This window comes from Carlito syrichta, unplaced genomic scaffold, assembly GCF_000164805.1.
Source record: "Carlito syrichta isolate Samal-C Ts95f unplaced genomic scaffold, Tarsius_syrichta-2.0.1 Scaffold315803, whole genome shotgun sequence".
Classification (NCBI taxonomy): Eukaryota; Metazoa; Chordata; class Mammalia; order Primates; family Tarsiidae; genus Carlito; species Carlito syrichta.
Window position 1 is genome coordinate 916,008 of NW_007259899.1, and position 19,562 is coordinate 935,569.

The window sequence follows — 19,562 nt, forward strand, 5'->3', positions numbered from 1 at the left end:
TTTTTTTGTAGAGATGAGGTCTCACTATGTTGCTCAGGCTGGTCTCAAACTCTTGGGCTCAAGCAATCCTCCTGCCTCAGCCTCCCAAAGCATGTGTGAGCCACCATGCCCAACCTATCTTTAACATTTTACTATAAAGCTTTAAAATTTAAGCAAAAGTTATTGTTGAACGTAACTGGTATGTTGTCATTTGCAAGCCTAGAATAGCAGAAAATTCTATTTTAGCTCAACACTATGTTCTCTCTTTTAAAATATATTTTCTTGATACTGCATATTGGATCAGACCTCAGAATCCAGAATCTGTAGCGTTGCCTCAGCACTCATGTGCGAGAAAGCAGTCCTGGGGGCCTTTGGCAGGCCATTGGCGTACTGTCACCAGATCTGATCCATGTGTTGATGGGGAACCATGCTTGGTGGGTGATAGGCAGAGATGTGTCACTTCACAGCACTCGAGAGACAGTGGAGAAGGTGGCTCTTGAGGACTGTAAAGTCACATCAGAAATCAAATCTTTGAGGAAGGTTAGAAGGTAAAATCATCTTTCCTTCATATGGCAAATGTCAGCATCTAAGATCTCCAGACTTCAATAGAAATTCCTTAAAAGAGACAGTAGAAGAAAAACATCAGCACAGCTGTGCTATCAATATTACTGAGCTGTGATGATATCCATGCAGTGACCTGACGGTGGCCTCATGACCCATGGGAAAGAAGCACCTGGAAACCATTTTATTGTCTTCATAAAACCTGATCCCAAAGCAATTTAGAATTTGTCTTTACAATGAAGACAGAAGAAATTTTTGTAATATTTGATAACGACCAATGTGGACTCTGAGTGCCACATGGAAATAAAAAGGAAGGTAGATTGTCAGGGGAGGGTGATACGCCCTTAGTTTGCCTTCTAATGAAATGATCACAGGTTAAGTTAGCTGTGTCACTTCAGGAAGCCAAATAAGAATCAGTAGTTAATTCATCCAGAGTGAGAGCTGATCCTCGGTAACAGGTGATAGGAAAATGCAGTCTAACTTTCTGCGTTTCATGCTTGTGGGGGTTAACATTTTCAGCAGTCACAGGAAGCATGAGAAAATGCTCAGAAGTGTCCTTTATCATGCTTTCAGTGAAGCAATCTTTCACAGGACTAAATTTATTAATAATTTGTCTCCACTTTTCCAGTCTATGTGTTATCTAAGCAACTATTATTTCTCAATAGAAAGTCTTTTTCTCCAAGGATCTGTATCTCCTGGTACAAGAGAAGAATTTTGAGCTAAAAGAGGTTAATACGGCATGTACAGTGTCATTATCAAGCTAGAGATCCAAGCAAGCCGTGGGGATGAACTGCTTCGCCTTTGGTCTGAGGGAGGCAGTTTCTCTGGACTGAAAAGGTGGGTGCAAGTGTCAGGAAGCCCTGGCAGCTAGTGCTCTTCCTGCGGTTGGTGGGGGAGGGGAGAGAGGGAGAGTGGGGTGGGGAGGGGTTTCCACCCTATGAGCAGAACAGCCCATCACCCTTGGGTTCTTTCATCTGCATATCCCTATTAGACTGCTAATGATTGTGTGGGATGGGGGAATCTAGCAGAGATTTCCAGAATCCAGTGAGGAATCCAAGCAGGAACATACAGGAGCAACTTCATCCTTCCACACCTCCCTGAATGTGGAAGGAAAATTTGATCTTCAGTGAACACATATTTTTATTCATAGAATTTGCAGAGCTTACATTTACACTTCAAGTTCTCTTCATTTTCCACCCTCAGACTTTGAAACCAAGTTCAAAGTCCCATTGGCAATGCATTTAGGTATGTGAACATGAAACACAAGAATATACTTTCCAAATATGCAAATATATGGGAAAATTCTGGAAATAGAAACAAGAGACAAATACTAATGGTTCATTCAGTACAGAAGATGAGATGGGTGCATGGAGGAATGAGGCTGGCCCAGAGGTCGGTCAAAGGGGACATTAGCCTTATTGGTAGCATTTTAATATTTTTCATGGAGAATAGTTTGTGCTTGTTTTGCCTTATTCCTAGAAACCTCTGCAGGCTTGCCAATTATTCCTTTTTTGTTTGTTTTTGTTTCTGAATCAAGCTCTCATTCTATTGCCTAGGCTGGAAAGTAATGACAAGATCACAGTTCACTGCAGCCTCGACCTCCTGGGCTCAGGCAATTCTTCTGCCTTAGCCTCCCTAGTAGCGGAACTACAGGTATGTGCCACCATGCCTGGCTAATTTTTAGATTAGATATTTTTGTAGAGACAAGATCTTGCTATGTTATCTAGGCTGGTCTCGAACTCAAGCAATCCTCCTGCCTTGGCTTCCCAGAGTGCTGGTATTATAGCCATAAGGATCATGCCTGTTAACCAATTATTCTTTTTTTTGAGTTGGAGTCTCACTCTTTCGCCCAGGTTGGAGTGCAATGGCATGCTCACAGACACCCCAGCATTGACCTGCTGGGCTTAGGTGACCCTTCCTCCTCAGCCTTCCAAGTAGTTGGAACTACAGGCACGTGCCACCACAGCTGGTTAATTTTATGATTTATTGTAGAGATGAGGTCTTGCCAAGTTGCCCAGGTTGGTCTTGAACCCGTGAGCTCAGGCAACTCTCTCACCTCGGCCTCCCAAGGTACTGGGATGATAGGCATGATACACTGTGCCTGGCCAACCAATTATTCTTATACCTTAGCATTTTCCACTTAGGAGTCTGTAGAGTCAATCAGATTTCTGGGGTGGCATATAAGTGTTCTAAACAAAGTATTATTATCTTATTAACACAAGAAAGCAGACTTCTGGAGTTTGATATAATTAGATCTCCATATCAATCTCCATAGAGTCTTTCCACAAATAGATAACACTACATCCTCTTCCTCCTCTATAGCAATGCCCTCCCAAAGCCTGACTTCTGGTTCTAAATGGAAAGCCATTGTTGCCGGCTCCGCTCAGTCTAGTTACAAGCATAAATAAAGGCGAGGAAAGCCCCTTCATCCTTTTCACAGAGGCACAGATTCTGGGAACCAGAAGAGAAAGGGAGGCGGAAACATCCAGAAGGCAGCTAGCCTCACTCCCTTCACCCTGGCCTTCCTGCCTCCTGTACCCACCTAGCCCTGCTGCAGCCCCAGCGTCCTCCCCAGCCTGGCCCTAGCACTGCCTTTGCTCTGGTCCTACTGCTCTGTTGTGTGCATCTCATGTTCCAGCTAAAGGAAAGCTCTGCTTCCTGAATAGACCCATGACTTCCTCAGCAGCCCTGCTCACACCTGATCTTCTGTCCCCCCAAATCCTACCCAGTCTTCAAGGTCGGCTCCAAGGTTGTTTAGTCTTCCTCAATCTACCCAGCCAACTGTCAGTTCTTTGTCCTCCAACTCTGCTCAACCTCGGCGGGTTCCCCCCCATCTGGTGAGAAGTGCCTGTCTCCTTTCTGAGAGGGTTAAGCCATGAAGGCAGGGTGGTGTTTGATCACACATTCATGCCTCCTTCCTTCCCATGTTCCAGGCCTTATTCTAAGATTTGGAGGAATAAGGATGGTCAAGGAATTGCCTCTCATCTCCTGAAGCTCACAGAGACTCGGATGATTACCAAAGTCCAGGAAGGACAATGGGCTCCCAGCCCCCAAGGTTATGGTTTCCACCTACTCAAGCCTCTCTAGAAACAACTTCTTTGCATGCTATGTGTCTCAACACTGAGAGGAAGACTCATTTTCCACAGGGCCAGTGGGTCTGCATAGAAGCAGAAGGGGAGCCTACCCTTCCAGGGTGAGAGGGAGGAGGGGTTCCCAAAATATAGAGATGCATGATTCGGTCGTGTCAACAAAAATCAATACCTCCCCCATGTGGTCACTGGGGAGAGGAAACCATGATGCTTTGCTCCCTGGGTTTGTGTGCACATGCATGAGTGTGTGCATACATGATTTTACACATGTGTGTATGGATGTGTGTTTACACGTGTGTATATGTGTTCACGTGTATGCATGTGTGTGTGTGATTGAAAATATGTGTCCACGTGTATGCACGTGTGTGTGTGATTGAGCCATCACCTCATGTGCTTCCATGGGAGGGCTGGAGGGGCCTGGCTCTGGCCACAGGGCTGCTGGGTCCTGCTGGTCCTTTCTCACCGGTGGCTTTAAGGATTGTCCCACCTCAGGGTGGAGGGGAGGTGGAGAAGCTAGCCTTCCCTGGCTAGCTCCTTGCTGTGCCTCCTGAAAACATCTGCAGCCTTCATGAGAATGGAAGATAAATGAACTGGAACCATGTCGCCATGCCCTGGGAATTGGCATGTGAGGGCGAGAGGGACCCAGACAAATTCTAGTTGTATGTGTCCTGAGAAGAGGTGACCTTCTATTGGCCTTATGTAAGTCATCTTGCACAGGGGAGTCAGCATCTGGTTAAGTGAGTGGACCCAGGAGTCTGAGAGTCTGGGTTTAAATCTTGGTTCTGCTGTCTATTGGGTGAGAGTCTTGTGGTGGCTAATTTGACAGCTCTAGGCTCCAGTTTTCTCATCTGTGAAATGGGAAGAGCCACAGGACCTCCCTCAGAAAGTTATGGAGAAGCTTAGAAGTAAAGCACTTCAGGCCGGGCTCAGTGGCTTAGCCTTTAATCCCAGCACTTTGGGAGGCTGAGGTGAGTGGATTGCCTGAGCCTGTGGGTTCGAGACCTGGGCAACTTGGTGAGACCTCATTTCTACAATACATCAAAAATTAGCTGGGCATGGTAGCACACACCTGTAGTTTCAGCTACTTGGAAGGCTGAGGCAGAAGGATCATTGGAGCCCAGCAGGTTGACGCTGGGGTGGCCATGAGTATGCTTCTGTACTACAGCCTGGGTGACAGAGTGAGACTCCAACTAAAAAAAAAAAAAAAAAAGTAAAGCACTTCACATGGCACTTGACACAGTAAAGATTCATGAAATGGCAGCTGTCTCTATTAGAGCAGGATGCAATAAATATGGGATCTCATCTCCTTGTCTACCCAGTATGTACAGACCAATTCAGCCATAAGCAATGCTAGCATTCGAGAACATCCCACCTTACTGGTTAGTGCTTTTCCCTGCTTTGAGCTGACCCCATCTCAGGTGTCTCTTGGCTGGCCAGGTCAGACACTCCTACTGGATACTATCCAGAGATACCCACACTGCACAGAAGCCCATCTCTGGAGCAAGTATACCCTGTTAAAATCTCAGAAGCTCTCTGAGGACAAAGGCAATGTCTAACAGCTTCCTTCCTCCCTTTTTCCCCACATTTTCTTTAAACAACTTCCTCTTCTGTGTCAGATACATAAACAGTTGTTTCTCTTTTGCATCATTTTCCGGAAAGTTGTTCTAAGTTGGAAATGAGCTCGAGTTAAATCTTGCCAATGATCTAACACAAAGAGTTTGCATTTTAGCTCGGAACTCTTGCCTTATTTAATGGATGGTGACATTTTGAGGCTCACAAGTTGGCTACAGAGATAAATTTGTGGGTGAGAGGTATGAAGCTGACCCAGAACAATACCCAGAACTTGGAATCGGCCTGCAAAGCATCCTGGGACTCCACTTTTGTAAAAGCCATCCATAGAGTTTAGATATACTGAAGATACTTCATTTCCCACATTTCCCACACCCAATGTAGGTGATTGGAGATAAAATTAATGCAGTCTGTTTCAATCAATTGTAAGTAACTAATATTTTGATATACCAAAGCATAACATCTATAATATCCTGAAATTTTGAACAACAGTAAAAAATTTTGGTTTCAGTTTATATGCATAAGCACAAAGCTATCTCTTTTAGTGGCTTGGCACCTTTATATTGGATTTAATTGAATTTTCACACTTATAGTTTGCCCTTCTAAAGGGGAGAGGAGGCCAAGTTTGGTTGCTCAGACTGTAATCCCAGCACTTTGGGAGGGCGAGGCGAGTGGATTGCCTGAGCCCGTGGGTTCGAGACTAGCCCGGGCAACTTGGCCAGACCTCATCTATACAGTATATTAAAAGAAAAAAATTAGCCAGGTGTGGTAGCATACACCTGTAGTTCCAGCTACTTGGAAGGCTGAGGTGGAAGGATTGATGGAGCCCAGTAGGTCGACACTGGGGTGGCTGTGAGTGTGCCACTGGACTCCAGCCTGGGAGATGGAGTGAGACTCCAACTCAAATAAATAAATAAAGGGGAGACAAAGTGGGGAAAGGGTTGAAAAACTATCCAATGGGTACCATGCCCACCACATGGGTGACAAGCTCCACAGAAGCCCAAACCTTATCCAATATACATATGTGCCAAACCTACACATTTACCCCTTGAAACTAAAAAAAATTTAAAATATGTACCTAACCCTGAATTGCACCCACATATTTAAAAATTAAAAATATGATTTGTTCATATTAGAGTAGATTTGGAAAAAGGTAGGTAAGCAAAGATGAGGAAGACAATGAATAGTCTGGGGGGCTGAAGAAAGCTAACATCAGGATCGTAAGCATGACAGTTTGCCAGCAGTTTTTCATAAATATTTCATTTGAGGCATGGAGCAGGTAAGTATTCTAACCATTCTACAGATTGGAAAATTAAGGTGCAGGCAGATATCTGGCACTTTTTGAGAACTTGAGGCTTTTTATTTATACTTATTTATTTATTTATTTGGAGTCAGAGTCTCACTCTGTCACCCAGGTTGAAGTACAGTGGCATGCTCATGGCTACAGCAGACTTGACCTCCTGAGTTCAGGCAATCCTTCTGCCTCAGCCTCTCAAGTAGCTGAGATTACAGGCAGGGCCACCATGCCTGGTTAATTTTACAATTTTTCATAGAGACAAGGTCTTGCTATGTTTCCCAGGCTGATTTCAGACTCCTGTGCTCAAGTGGTCCTCCCGCCTCGACCTCCCAGTGTGCTAAGCCTGAGCTGCTGCACTGGTTGTTGAGGCTTTTCAGATGCCACACTTGGTGCCTATTCATGGGAGGTGGTGAGGGCAAGGGTTGGGAAGAAAGAGATGCAGATGAGCTTGAGGTGACACAGAAGGCTGTTGGCATTGGGTCAGCAGGGGACAAGGCCAGAGCAGCTGCTGCACCTGCCACCACCTCTCCTCCAAGGACCTCTTCCCGAGACTGACAGGACAACAGCCTGTGTTCTCTTGGTCTGCTCTTAGCCTGCTCTCCATGGGCTTGTCCATGCTACATGGGCTGACCTGGCTGGGTCGCCAGGAAAAATCGAGCTGCTGTTGCCTCAGTCACCCATTGCTGGGAGGCCTCGCTCACCATGGCTGCCTCCTCCAGCTTCTTTTTTGTTTTTTTGAGTTGGAGTCTCACTTTGTTGCCCAGGCTGGAGTGTAGTGATACACTTATGGACATCACAACCTTGACCTGCTGGGCTCAGGTGATCCTTCCACCTAAGCCTTTCAAGTAACTAGAACCATAGGAGCATGCCACCATGCCTGGCTAAGTTTTTGATTTACTGTAGAGATGAGGTCTCTCACCAAGTTGTCCAGGCTGGTCTTGAACTCCTGGATTCAGGCAATCCTCTCGCCCCTACCTCCCAAAGTGCTGGGATTACAGGCATGAACCACTGCGCCCAGCCCTCCAGCTTCTTATGTTCACCTCAGAGGCCACCACGTAGGACTTTGCAATGAAGGTTTTGGTTTGCTCTGGGATTGTTTCCCTGCCTGGGGCCTTTCCCTGCTCCTGCCAGCTGACACTGCTGGCCATGGGTCCCTGAGCTGGGTCAGCACACAGCCTGGAGTGATCCTCAATGACGCTAGGAAATGGACTCGCGACCTCTGCTTGTGAAGGGTCAGTGAACTTTCTGGTGGTGTACAGGTTTCAGAACAATGTCAGCAGGGCCAGCAGGGGAAAGTGCTGACAATCGTGGGCATGGGCAGGGCGAGTTCCTCACACAGAAGACTCATAGCAACCACGATAGCCATCTGTCCTTATTTCAGCCCTCCCAGCGCCTACACAAACCGCCAGCTGACTTCAATTGGACAAATAGAAGTGGAGGTCATCTGAAATTAACCAATCTTATTCTCCAGGTCATTTTCTCAAGGAAAGGGATTAACCTAAAGACTGTGTGGTTTTTGGAATGATTAAAAAAAACCCAAAACTCTGCTCTAATTGTTTTTTTTCCCTCCACTGTTTTCTTCCCTTTTTTTTTTTTTTTAACCTATCCTAAGCTCTTTCATTTATGTGTGTGTGTGTTTTATAGACGCAAGTTCTTACTATGTTGCTCAGGCTGGTCTCAAACTCCTGGGCTCTAGCAATCCTCATGCCTGGCATGTAATCCCAAAGTGCTGAGTTTACAGGCATGAGTCACTGTTCCTGGCCTCATTTGTGTGTTTGAATTTATACATTTAATTGATATATAATCACACTCTTACAATTTATCTATAAATACTACTCTGTTCACACAAATACAATGTGTCTGTGCCTGGTACTATCACAGGTAAAATGAAAGTTGGATCTGGTACTCAAATGTCCACACCACAGTTGGGGACAATACATGTCACAAAAGGGATACAAGGATATTGTTACTGGAGTGTAGAGAAGAGTAGATCATGCACAGAGGCAGCAATCAGGGAGGCCCCGGAAAAGATGACATTTAGCTGGCTCCTAACTTCAGTATTGATGGGCAGAGAGGGCACAGTCTTGGGGTCTTTCATAGGATCTGGTACAGCATGGATACTCCACACATTCCAGGCAGAAAGATGATCATGAGTAAGGTGGTGGAGATAGGACGCAGTAAACAGACTCCTTTTCTTTTCTTTTCTTTTCTTTCTTTCTTTTTTTTTTTTTTGAGTCAGAGTCTTACTCTGTTACCCAGGCTGGAGTGCAATCCTTCTGCCTCAGTCTTCCAAGTAGCTGGAACCACAGGCATGTGCCACCACACTAATTTTTTGATTTATTGTAGAGATGAGGTCTCACTATGTTGCTCAGGCTGGTCTCAAACCCCAGAGCTCAGGCAGTCCTCTCACCTCTGCCTCCCAAAGTGTTGGGATTACAGGCTTGAACCACCATACCTGGCCAACAGACTCATTTTCACAGATTGACTGATTTGTTTGGCAGCTGTTTTTTGTTTGTTTGTTTGTTTGTTCATTTTGTTTTTTGAGTGAGAGTCTCACTCTGTTGCCCAGGCTGGAGTGCAATGACATGATCACAGCCGCCGCAGCCTTGACCTGCTGGGCTCAGGTGATCCTTCCACCTCAGCTTTCCAAGTAGATGGAACTACAGGTGTCTGCCACCACGCCTGGCTAATTTTTTGATTTATTGTAGAGACAAGGTCTCACCAAGTTGCCCAAGCTGGTCTCGAAGTCCTGGGCTCAGCCAATCCTCTTGCCTCTGCCTCCTAAAGTATTGGGATTACAGGATTGAGCCACCATGCCTAGACATTTGGCAGATTTTTATTGAGCATCTCTTGGGCAGCAGGCATGGTTCTGGGATTTGGGGAATAAACTGAGCACACAACATCCCTGCTCTCAAGGAGCTTATGCTCCAGGAGCAGGAGCAGGAGAAAAACAAATAAAATCAGGATATGCCAAGTGGCATGGGCACTCAAAAGAAAATTAAAGCAGATTAAGGGGCAGAGAATGACAAGGCATGCATCATTTTAAAGAGGGTGGTCAGGGAAGACCTCCTAATAAGCAAACATTTTAGGTGGGGGAAGGAGCACCCTAGGCAGGAGAAGTAGCTTATGCCAAGAGCCTGCAGAGGGAACAACCAGGTATGGCTGAGGAGCACAGATGAACCAATGTGGCAAGTTACTGAGCAGGAGAGTTGTACAGATGAGGTTAAAGTGAGCCTTGGGCCCGATCATGTGGGGCCTTTGCACTATAGTGATGATTGGGGATAATAATCTGAGTGTCTTGAGCAAAGCAAGGACATGAGCTCATGCACATTTCTAGAAGGTCACTTTGGCTGCTGCAAGGAGAACAGACTACAAGTAGGTTGAAGCTGGCGACCAGCTAAGAGTTGTAGAAGGTACCTCTTCCTGGAGTATGGTGCGCAGATTTTGTGAATAAAGAATTTAGTTTATTTTCCCAGGAAATAAACCCGGAGAAATAACTTGGAATCAGACCATTGGGGCTCTGCCCTAAGAGCCAGGTAATGAAATTAGACCCTATTTTGTCAATAGTGAGGAGCCATTGAAAGATTTCTGCAAAGTCAGCCAGATGCAGTAGCTCAAGCCTGTAATCCCAGTATTTTGAGAGGCTGAGGTGGGAAGATTGCTTGAGGCCAAGAGTTTGAGACTAGCTTGGACAATATAGCAAGATCCTGTCTCTAACAACAACAACAACAAAAAATTAGCTGGGCATGATGGCACATGCCTGTAGTCCCAGCTACTTGGGAGGCTGAGGCAGGAGGATTGCTTGACCCGGGAGTTCCAGGCTGCAATGAGCTATGATAGCATCACTGCACTCTAGCCTGGGCAACAGAGCAAGAACTGGTCTCTAAAAAATAAAAAGAGTTTAGCAAAGTGATATAACCATTGTTTAGTTTGTGAAATCTACAAGGGACTCAGCACCTGGGACTTGAGTGATGTGAGTCCTGCTTTTACCAGTTGCCAGCTCTCAAATCTTGGGCGACCACTGAACCATTCTAAACTGTAATTTCATCATCTGTAGTTAATTCATCTGCCCCTTTTCTGTGTATACTGCACAGGGTTATTATGAGGGCAATGTAATGAGAATTATATGAAAATCTTCTGCAAACTGTGACACAGAGTTAGACTTCAAGCACTGGCCAGTCCAACTCTGCTGTGTCCTGCAGCTTGGATGGAAGACTTGTGAGTTCTCATTCAGGGGGTTGTACATGCCACTGTGGGTGCTGCAGTTAGAGGGAGCAGGATGGGTATGGAGGATCAAAAACAGCCCTAGTGCAGGAGAAGAGACGCTGGTGCCAGGAAGCAAAGAAATCTCTGTCAAAAAGTGAGGAACCGGCTGGGTATGGGGGCTCAAGGTTATAATCCCAGCACTTTGGGAGGCCAAGATGAGGGGGATTGCTTGAGCCCACGGGTTCGAGAACAGCCTGGGCAACTTGGCGAAACCTCATTTCTACAATAAATCAAAATATTTGCCAGGCAAGATAGCGTGTGCCTGTAGTTCTGGCCACTTGAAAGACTGAGGTGGAAGGGTCGCCTGAGCCCAGCAAGTCAATACTGTGGACTGGGGTGACCGTGACTGTGCCACCGCACTCCAACTTTGGTGACAGAGTGAGACTCCAATCCCCTCCCCCAAAGAAAGAAATGAAATGAAAACCATAGCTGGAACCAGGCAACAAAGAAAGGGTATACCGAAAAGCTCTGTTGACATCAGAAACATGACAGCTTGGATGTTGGAACCGAGGAATAGGAAAGAATCAATGTCAGGAGCTTTCACTTCAAAGTCAGGAAGCAGGGTGAGTAATGCCAGATAGGGGACCACTGGAAGGAGGTTATGCTAAGTATGGACACTTTTAGCCTCTACAGTGCCACCATCAGAAACAGTGAGCGCTGTCTCATAGGCAGTTGGTCATGGGTTGGCATCTAATCTGTGTTGAGTTTAGTTAAATTGACCATAGTCACTTAAGGGATTGATACGGGACATGATGACTTAGATGGTACTGTAGAGTAAATGAAGAGTCTTGCAAGGATGGGGAGAGGGCAGAGGGCTAAAAATGGAGTCTTGAAGCTACCCAGGTGAGGGTTGGGGGAAGAAGGGAAGTGCAAAGGTGATACAGGATCAGATGGAGAGGAGAGCTGAGAACATGGAAGACAAAGGCATGATTTTTTTGAAAGAATATAGAGTGGTCAAAAAAGTGTCCAAGATCAAAGAAGGGCTGAGAAGAATGCGGTGATAATCAGACTACTGAGTTTGAATTTATGAGAGAGGGCAGGAAGGGTGAGAAAGATTGAGGGGATGGAGAGAAAGAGAGAGACAAGAAGGAGGAGGAGGAGGAAGAGGAGAGAGATGGAGACCAGGGAAGCTTTTGGAAGCGCAGATCCCATCTGGAAGCAGAACTGGGGATTTCAGGGGTTGAAATGCAACTGAATCGGCAAAAGAGTGGCGACCTCAGACATAGGCTCAAAGACTTGAGCAAGACAATGATAGAACCGGACAGCAAGTGGGTAGCTGGGGATGCAAGTTGAAGCAAGGGATAGTTTTTGGGGGGATCCCTAAACATATTGATGGAGGAAGGGAAGGGGTGCCTGATGGCGTCCTGAGCACTGCTGACAGTCCTGAGCATTGAATGGAGCCGCCTGAACTCTAAGTGGTTATTCATTCCCTACAGGGTCTTGCATCTCTGATCTCCTTCTGGTGCTTTTGACCTAAGGCAATAATAAATTATGTTAAAATAGCTTGTGTGGCTAAATGTTCCTTTTAAGGCAAACTGCCACAAACAACTATTGATTTATGACCAGAAAACAAAATCATGAACTCCTCTTTCTTTCATCCTTGTGTCTATATCAATTGCTGACAATTCCCAGGACTGCACCCCAGACCTTTTATCCCGGCCACTTGTGTTAAACAGTTCCAGCTGGGCACTTCATCCTCCCAGCTGTAAAGAACTTGGTCTTTTGACATCTCTTGGCATAAGGCCCCTTAGAGTCCCCCTTTCCAGAAACAAGGCGCTTTGTTTTCATTATCAGCTGATTGACGAAGGAATTTGCTTCCGATCAGAATGTACTGACACACACTCTGAAACCAACAAGCTCTCCTGATCAATGTCAGAGGGAGTAATAACATCTTAGATTCTTATGGTCTGAAATCTTGGAATGATAGCCACGATGCAATAAAGACCATATAGGTTTTCCCTTCGGTTGTGTGAGGTCTTTTGGGGTTATACTCCGGTTACTCATGCTTCACAACTCCAAAAGTTAGTCATTTTCAGAAATTCTGTCATATCTGTAAGTATTCTGAAAATGGACTTTACTGTATTTTAAACATACATTCCTTTTACTCATTGTAGTCAATCAAGAATTCCTGAGATAAAATTCATATCTATGTGAATATGAATATTCACATAGATATGGATTTTTTCTTCTTTTTTTAAAGACAGAGTTTTGCTCTGTCACCCAGGCTGGAGTACAGGGGGTACAGTCTTGAACCTCTGGGCTCAAGCGATCTTCCCACTACAGTCTCCCAAAGTGCTGAGGTTACAGGTACAGGCAACCATGCCCTGCTAATTTAATTTTCATTTTATTTTTGTTAGAGATGGGGTCTTGCTATGTTGCCAAGGATGGTCTGTAATTCTTGTCCACAAGAAATCCTCCCACCTTAGCTTCCCAAAGCGCTGGGATTACAGACATGAGTCACCACACCTAGCCATACACATTTTTAAAGAAAGCAACACATTCCTTTCATAGCTTAGTGAAAAGGACAAACAACAACAAAAAGATGGACTGCACTGCTCACCTGTCAAACCATACCCTTTTTTTTCTTAAACTGATGTGAACACATTAAGATGGGTGACTCCCCTGAGCCTTCAGGTCACCAGGTAAGCACATCGTGTTTGCAACTCCAACACTAAACACCACCAACACAATTTATTTATTTATTTATTTGAGTTGGAGTCTCACTCTGTCGCCTGGAGTGCAGTGGCACACTCATGGCCACCCCAGCGTCAATCTGCTGGACTCCGGCAATCCTTCCACCTCAGCCTTCCAGGTAGCCAGAACTACAGGCAAGAGCTACCACGTCCAGTTAATTTTTTGATTTATTGTAGAGAAGAGTTTCGCCAAGTTGCCCGGGCTGGTCTTGAACCCTCAGGCTCAGGCAATCCATTTGCCTCAGCCTCCCAAAATGCTGGGATTACAGGCTGAGCCACCGAGCCCGGCCCAGTCTACAATTTCTAATCCCATCCTGCAAATCCCTCCTTACACACGGATGCCCTGCAAAGGACCCCACAAGCTGTCTAGGAACTCTCTGTCCACAACTTGGAAGACTTATCTCACATCGATCCACAACACTGACAACAGCATCTCACTCACTCCTGCTTGCTGAGAGGGAGCCTCCCATCTTTTCATCAGCTGGCACAGAAGGCTCCTCCGTGCTTCCTTCCCAGGCCCTGTGTCTGTCAATGCGTCTGACGATAATGCGCAGGTCACAGGTGAATCGTGTGCCTGCCTGCTGGATGACAGCTTCTGTCAAGTTCCCGGGGACAGAGCCTCTGCTGTGGCCCCAGCTCCTCAGGCTGCAGGATGGGGATACAGGATGTTCCTGCCTGGGTGATACTCTGACCTTTTGCCTGTTGAACCATCTGTGAGGTGCTATGTAGCGCACCATGAAAGCAGAAAAGTGCTGGTTCCAGCCTGATTTATTAGCAAAGTTTCTCTCACCTAGACATACAGACTAGGGAATAATTTGAAGTTACAGACACAAGACAAAGAAATGAAGCAATTATCCAGGGAGGGGGGAGATACCTTTTGCTTGAAATGCTCAGATAATTGAAGTCGAAATATGTATGTGGGGAGAGAAGGGCACACTTAGGTTTCAAGGATAATTGCCCCAATTCACTGCTTTACTTTGTATGTGTAGACACAAAAGTGTACAGTATTTAAAGTATCTGTTATCCTCAGAAACGTGACCCCAGTCTTTGTGAACTCACTTTATGTTAAGGAGCAGTGTCCAGAAACCCTGGAACTGTGCCAGCACCATTGTGTGCAGTCCATTTTAGTGTCACTGGAGTCAGAGAGAAATTTGTTTTAAGGATAATGTACTACATTTTTACGATAGGGCTTCCTATCGTAAAGCGTTGAAGCGTGGGAAGGTAAGATTTCGTTTATTCATGACAAGCCTTTAAGCTCTGTCCTGTGGAAAGAAAGAAGTGCATTAAGTGACAGAGCAGTGCCTGTAAAACTTAACTTTCAAAGGTTTGCAGTATTTTATTCTGTAGAATATTAGTACAAATCTTCGTATAAGAGCTCTGGTACACGGTCAACACAATTCCAGCTGATAAGGATTATACCTACAATGGAATTTTATGAGTGCCTCAGATAGCATAGAAAAGGTTGTCGTAACCTCTAGCTTTAAAACAAAACCTAGAAAAAAATGTTCCGGGAAGGAAAAGGGGAATAACTCTTTAGAAAGGAGAAACAAACCAACGGGGGCAATTCTTTAAACACTGGTTTCTTCAAATGATGATTTCCTTAAGCAAAACAAAGAAAAAAAAAGATGTCTTTTTGCAAATGAAAATCAATTCAACAGAACAGGGTAAGATATTAATAAAATACATAAAGATAGTTTTGTGTTGAAATCAGAACTATAGAGCATGGAAGAAGACAAAAATAATCTTTTAGGAGACCACTTATTCATTACAAAGATGAGATTTCCCCCTCCAACTTTGTTTTAACTTCCTAGTACTTATTTTTAGCATTTACAGATAGTTAACCACTTCTGAGTAGGAGAAACACAAAACCTTAGCACATCACTGAGTTCACAGGTTTGGAGCATCAGGGTTGACTCAGGAACAAGGGACTGCTGCAGGGGGTTGGACCCTAATGAATAGAGATGGGGGAAGGGGATAGTTCTGCTTCAAAATAGCATGCAGCTCCCAGAACCAGAGGAAAAACCAACATTCAAAGTGTCCTGGCCAGGCACGGTAGTTCAGGCCTGTGATCCCAGCACTTTGAGAGACTGAGATAGGAGGATTGATTGAGGTTAGTAGATCAAGATCAGCCTGGGCCGTACAACTAGATTGTATCTCTATAGAATAATAAATAAATGCAATTCTAAACAAAAACAAAACAAACAAACAAAAAGTAGAGTCCCAGGCCATGCTGAAGGTGGGTTGTAGAATCAAGATTCTGATGTGGTTAGAGATACTGGAAGCCACGCCAGCACCTGTTCCTAGTGCCGTGGTTGCATGGGTGGTTTTGGAGCCCAGCTGCCTAGATCTGCATCCACGCATGCTCACTCGCTAACTTTAAGTGAGGCAATTTAAAAAACATATTTTTTTCTTTTTCTTCTTGGTTTTTTTTTTTTTTTTTTTTTTTTGAGTCCGAGTCTCACGCCATCACCCAGGCTGGAGTGCCATGGCACGCTCACGGCCACCGCAGCCTCGACCTGCCGGGCTGTGGCCATCCTTCCGCCTCAGCCTTCCAAGCAGCCAGAACTACAGGCACGCGTTACCATGCCTGGCTAATTTTTGATTTATCGTAGAGACAAGGTCTTGCCAAGTTGCCCAGGCTGGCCTTGAACCCGTAGGCTCAGGCAATCCACTTGCCTTGGCCTCCCAAAGTGTTAGAATTACAGGCTGAGCTACTGAGCCCAGCCTAAATTTTTATTTTCAAGATGTGGGGTACAATTCAGGATTAGGTATACAAGTGGTCATTGTATAGGTAAAGTTTAGGTCTCCCTTTGGTCCTCACTTTGCCTGGTTTGAGATCAGGTACCCTTATTGATGTTGTGTTCCCCCTCCACCCTGGCAGTATCCCACTACTGCCACTCCCATAGTATTATGGTAAATGTTCAGGGTCCACTTATGTGTCAGAACATGTGGTACTAAGCAGAGCAACTTACCCGGCTTCTCTAGGTCTTATTTTTCCTGCCTATCAAATGAGAAAACCAGAATCTATTTATGATTGTTATGAGAATCAAATGGTCTAACACATGCCAGGTGCTTAGAACACTGTCTCACATATAACAAGAGCTCAGTACCCATCAGCTGTTATTTATTCATACATACCTGGGTGAGAGCTTGACTGTGGGGTGAGCTGGAGTGCTGAGCTCATGTCTGGTTGATGAAGGTGCCAGGTACTTGGGATCCCATCATGGTCTGAAATGACAGGTGCTCAGCTGACTAAGCTGTAAATAAACATTAAAAAAAAATTTAGATTCAAGGGGTACATGTGCGAGTTTGTTACATGGCTATATTGCATGATGGTGAGGTTTGGGCTTCTATGGAACCTGTCACCCAGGTGGTGAGCATGGTACCCAATGGGAGGTTTTTCTTTTTTTTTTTGAGTTGGAGTCTCACTCTGTCGCCCAGACTGGAGTGCAGTGGCCGCTCCCAGCCACCGCAGCCTCGACCTGCTGGGCTCTGGCGATCCTTCCTCCTCAGCCTTCCAAGTAGCTGGAATTACAGGTGCGCGCTACCACACACGGCTAATGGGCGGTTTTTCAATCCTTATGTATGCCTCTCTCTCCCTCCTCTCTTTGGGAGTCCCCAGTGTCTCATGTTCCCTTCCTTATACCTGTCTATACAGAGTTTGGCTCCCACTTATAAATAAAAACATGTGGTATTTGATTTTCTGTTTCTGCATTAATTCACTTTGGATAATGGCCTCTAGCTACATGCATGTTGCTGCAAGGATGTGATTTTGTTCTTTTTTAATGGCCGTATAGTATTCCACGGTGCATATGTACCACATTTTCTTTATCCAGTCCACTGTTAATGGGCATCTGGGTTGGTTCCATGTTTTTGCTATTGTAACTAGTGATGCAATAAACATATGAGTGCAAGTGTCTTTTTGGCAGAAAAATTTATTTTCCTTCCCCCCTTTAGGACTCCCAGTCCCCAAAGACCAATACTAGGAGCCATTTAAGGTCTTTGAACATGGGCACGACAATATCTAAGGGTCATGTTAACAAAATAGGAATCAAAGGGAGAAACTAGAGGCAGAGATCCCACTGGGAAGATGTTACAGTCATTTAGGTTTTATCTGGTAGGGCCTCTATTGCAAAGACAGAAAGGGGAGTGTTGGAGATGTAAAGATGGTAAAATGGAGGAATAAAATTATGATTTTAAAACATTTAAATTATTTTTTAAAAATAGAGCCAGTATCTCGTTATGTTGCCCAGGTTAGTCTTGAACTCCTGGCTTCAAGTGATCCTCCTGTCTCGGCTTCCCAAAGGGCTGAGATTACAGGCATGAGCCACCACGCCTGGCCAAAACAACTAATTTATTGTTTCATGCTCAGGTATCAGGAGAATGATTGTGCCAATGAGCACAGTTGTTCCAAATTCAGCTGGAACCTCAACACAACTCAATTGTTCTTCCATTAGTCCATAAGTAGCTACCCCTCACTTTTCCTGTGGTGGGAAAAGTGCTATTTTATGTGTCACTTTTTCCTTAAGATCCCAAGCCTGAGCCACAACCTTCCAGCATATGGCTGTGCTTTGTATCAGACGCAAACTCCTTGTCTTTTTTCCCCTCCAGATTTCCCTCTCTTTCTTCATTCCTGCATCGGTTTGCTATGTGGCTCCCTTCATTTCTAATTTTTTGAGACGTGGAGGAAGAAGAGTCATTTTTGTCCAAGGTCAGCACTTCCACGCCCTCCTCCTTTCTCATCTGAGCCCCTTAAAATTTTGAAACAGGGCTTCATCATTTTAATCACTTAGTTTCCATAGCATTAATTCTTCCCCTTCACTCTCTTAAAAAACAAAACAAAACAACAACAAAAAACAGAATATGAGCATGTTCATATCTTTTCTAATCCAAAGAATACCTGTCAGTGGTCTCACTTCCTCCCAAGCTTCTGCCCATGTTGCATCCTTCCATTTAGCAGTGTATTTATTGACAGAAAACTCCAGAAATTTTCTACTTCCTGAGTCCATTTACTCATAAATCCCTTGTTTTTTTAAAGTTTTTGTATAAATGAATATAGCATACCCAGAGAAAAAGGCACAAACCACACATGTAAACTCAATGAGCCATTACAAAGTGATACAAAGTAACCACACTCCTGAAGCAACCTGGGCCTGAAACTGCCAGTCAGCAGCTTCCCAGAGCTCCTCTCGCCCCACCCCTCCCAGCTCCAACCCCTCACGCTTCCCCAAAGAACACTGCCCTCTTGACTGCTAACACCATGGGTTTGTTTTCCATATATTAAAATCTTATGTAAATGTAATAATCATGCAACATGTAGACTTTTGTGTCTGCTTTCTCTCCCTCAACATAAAGATTGTGAGATTCACCCATGTATCTCGCACAGATGAATAGTAGTTCATTCATTTTCATTGCTACATCTCAGCATATGAATATACCACTAGTTATTAACCCATTCTATTAATTGTGGACAATTAAGTTGTTTCCAGGTTTTAGCTGCTGTACTGGCTGCTACCATGAGCATAGTTTTGGTGCATATATACACACGCTTCTGTAGGGCATATACTTAGAAAAGAAATTTTTGTGTCAAAGGTTACACATATGATCAATAATGCCAAACAGTTTTCCAGAGTGATTTTTTACCAATTTGTACACTAATCAGCAGTGGATGCAAGTTCAGTTGCGACCATTTTTGCTACTCCTTGGTATTGTCAGTACTTTTAGTTTTAGTCACTCAAGTAGTTGTGTAGCAATATCTCAATATGTATATTTTCTTTGTTTTAATTCAACCTTGTTGAGTTACAATTAACCTGCAATAACTACCCATTTTCAGTTCCATGTGTTTGAAAATGTATACACTTGTGTAAGTATTACTTAACCAAGATATAGAGTATTTCCATCACCCTGAAGTTTTTTTGTACCTCCTTACAGTGAATCCCATTTTTGACAGCAGGCAAACACTGGTTGGCTTTCTGTCTCTATAAATTAGTTTTGCCTTCCAAAGTTTTCATAAAATAAAATCAAAGAATATATACTCATTTGTAACTGGCATGTTTTGCTCAGTATAATGTTTTCAATATTAATACATTATTGCATGTATCAATATTT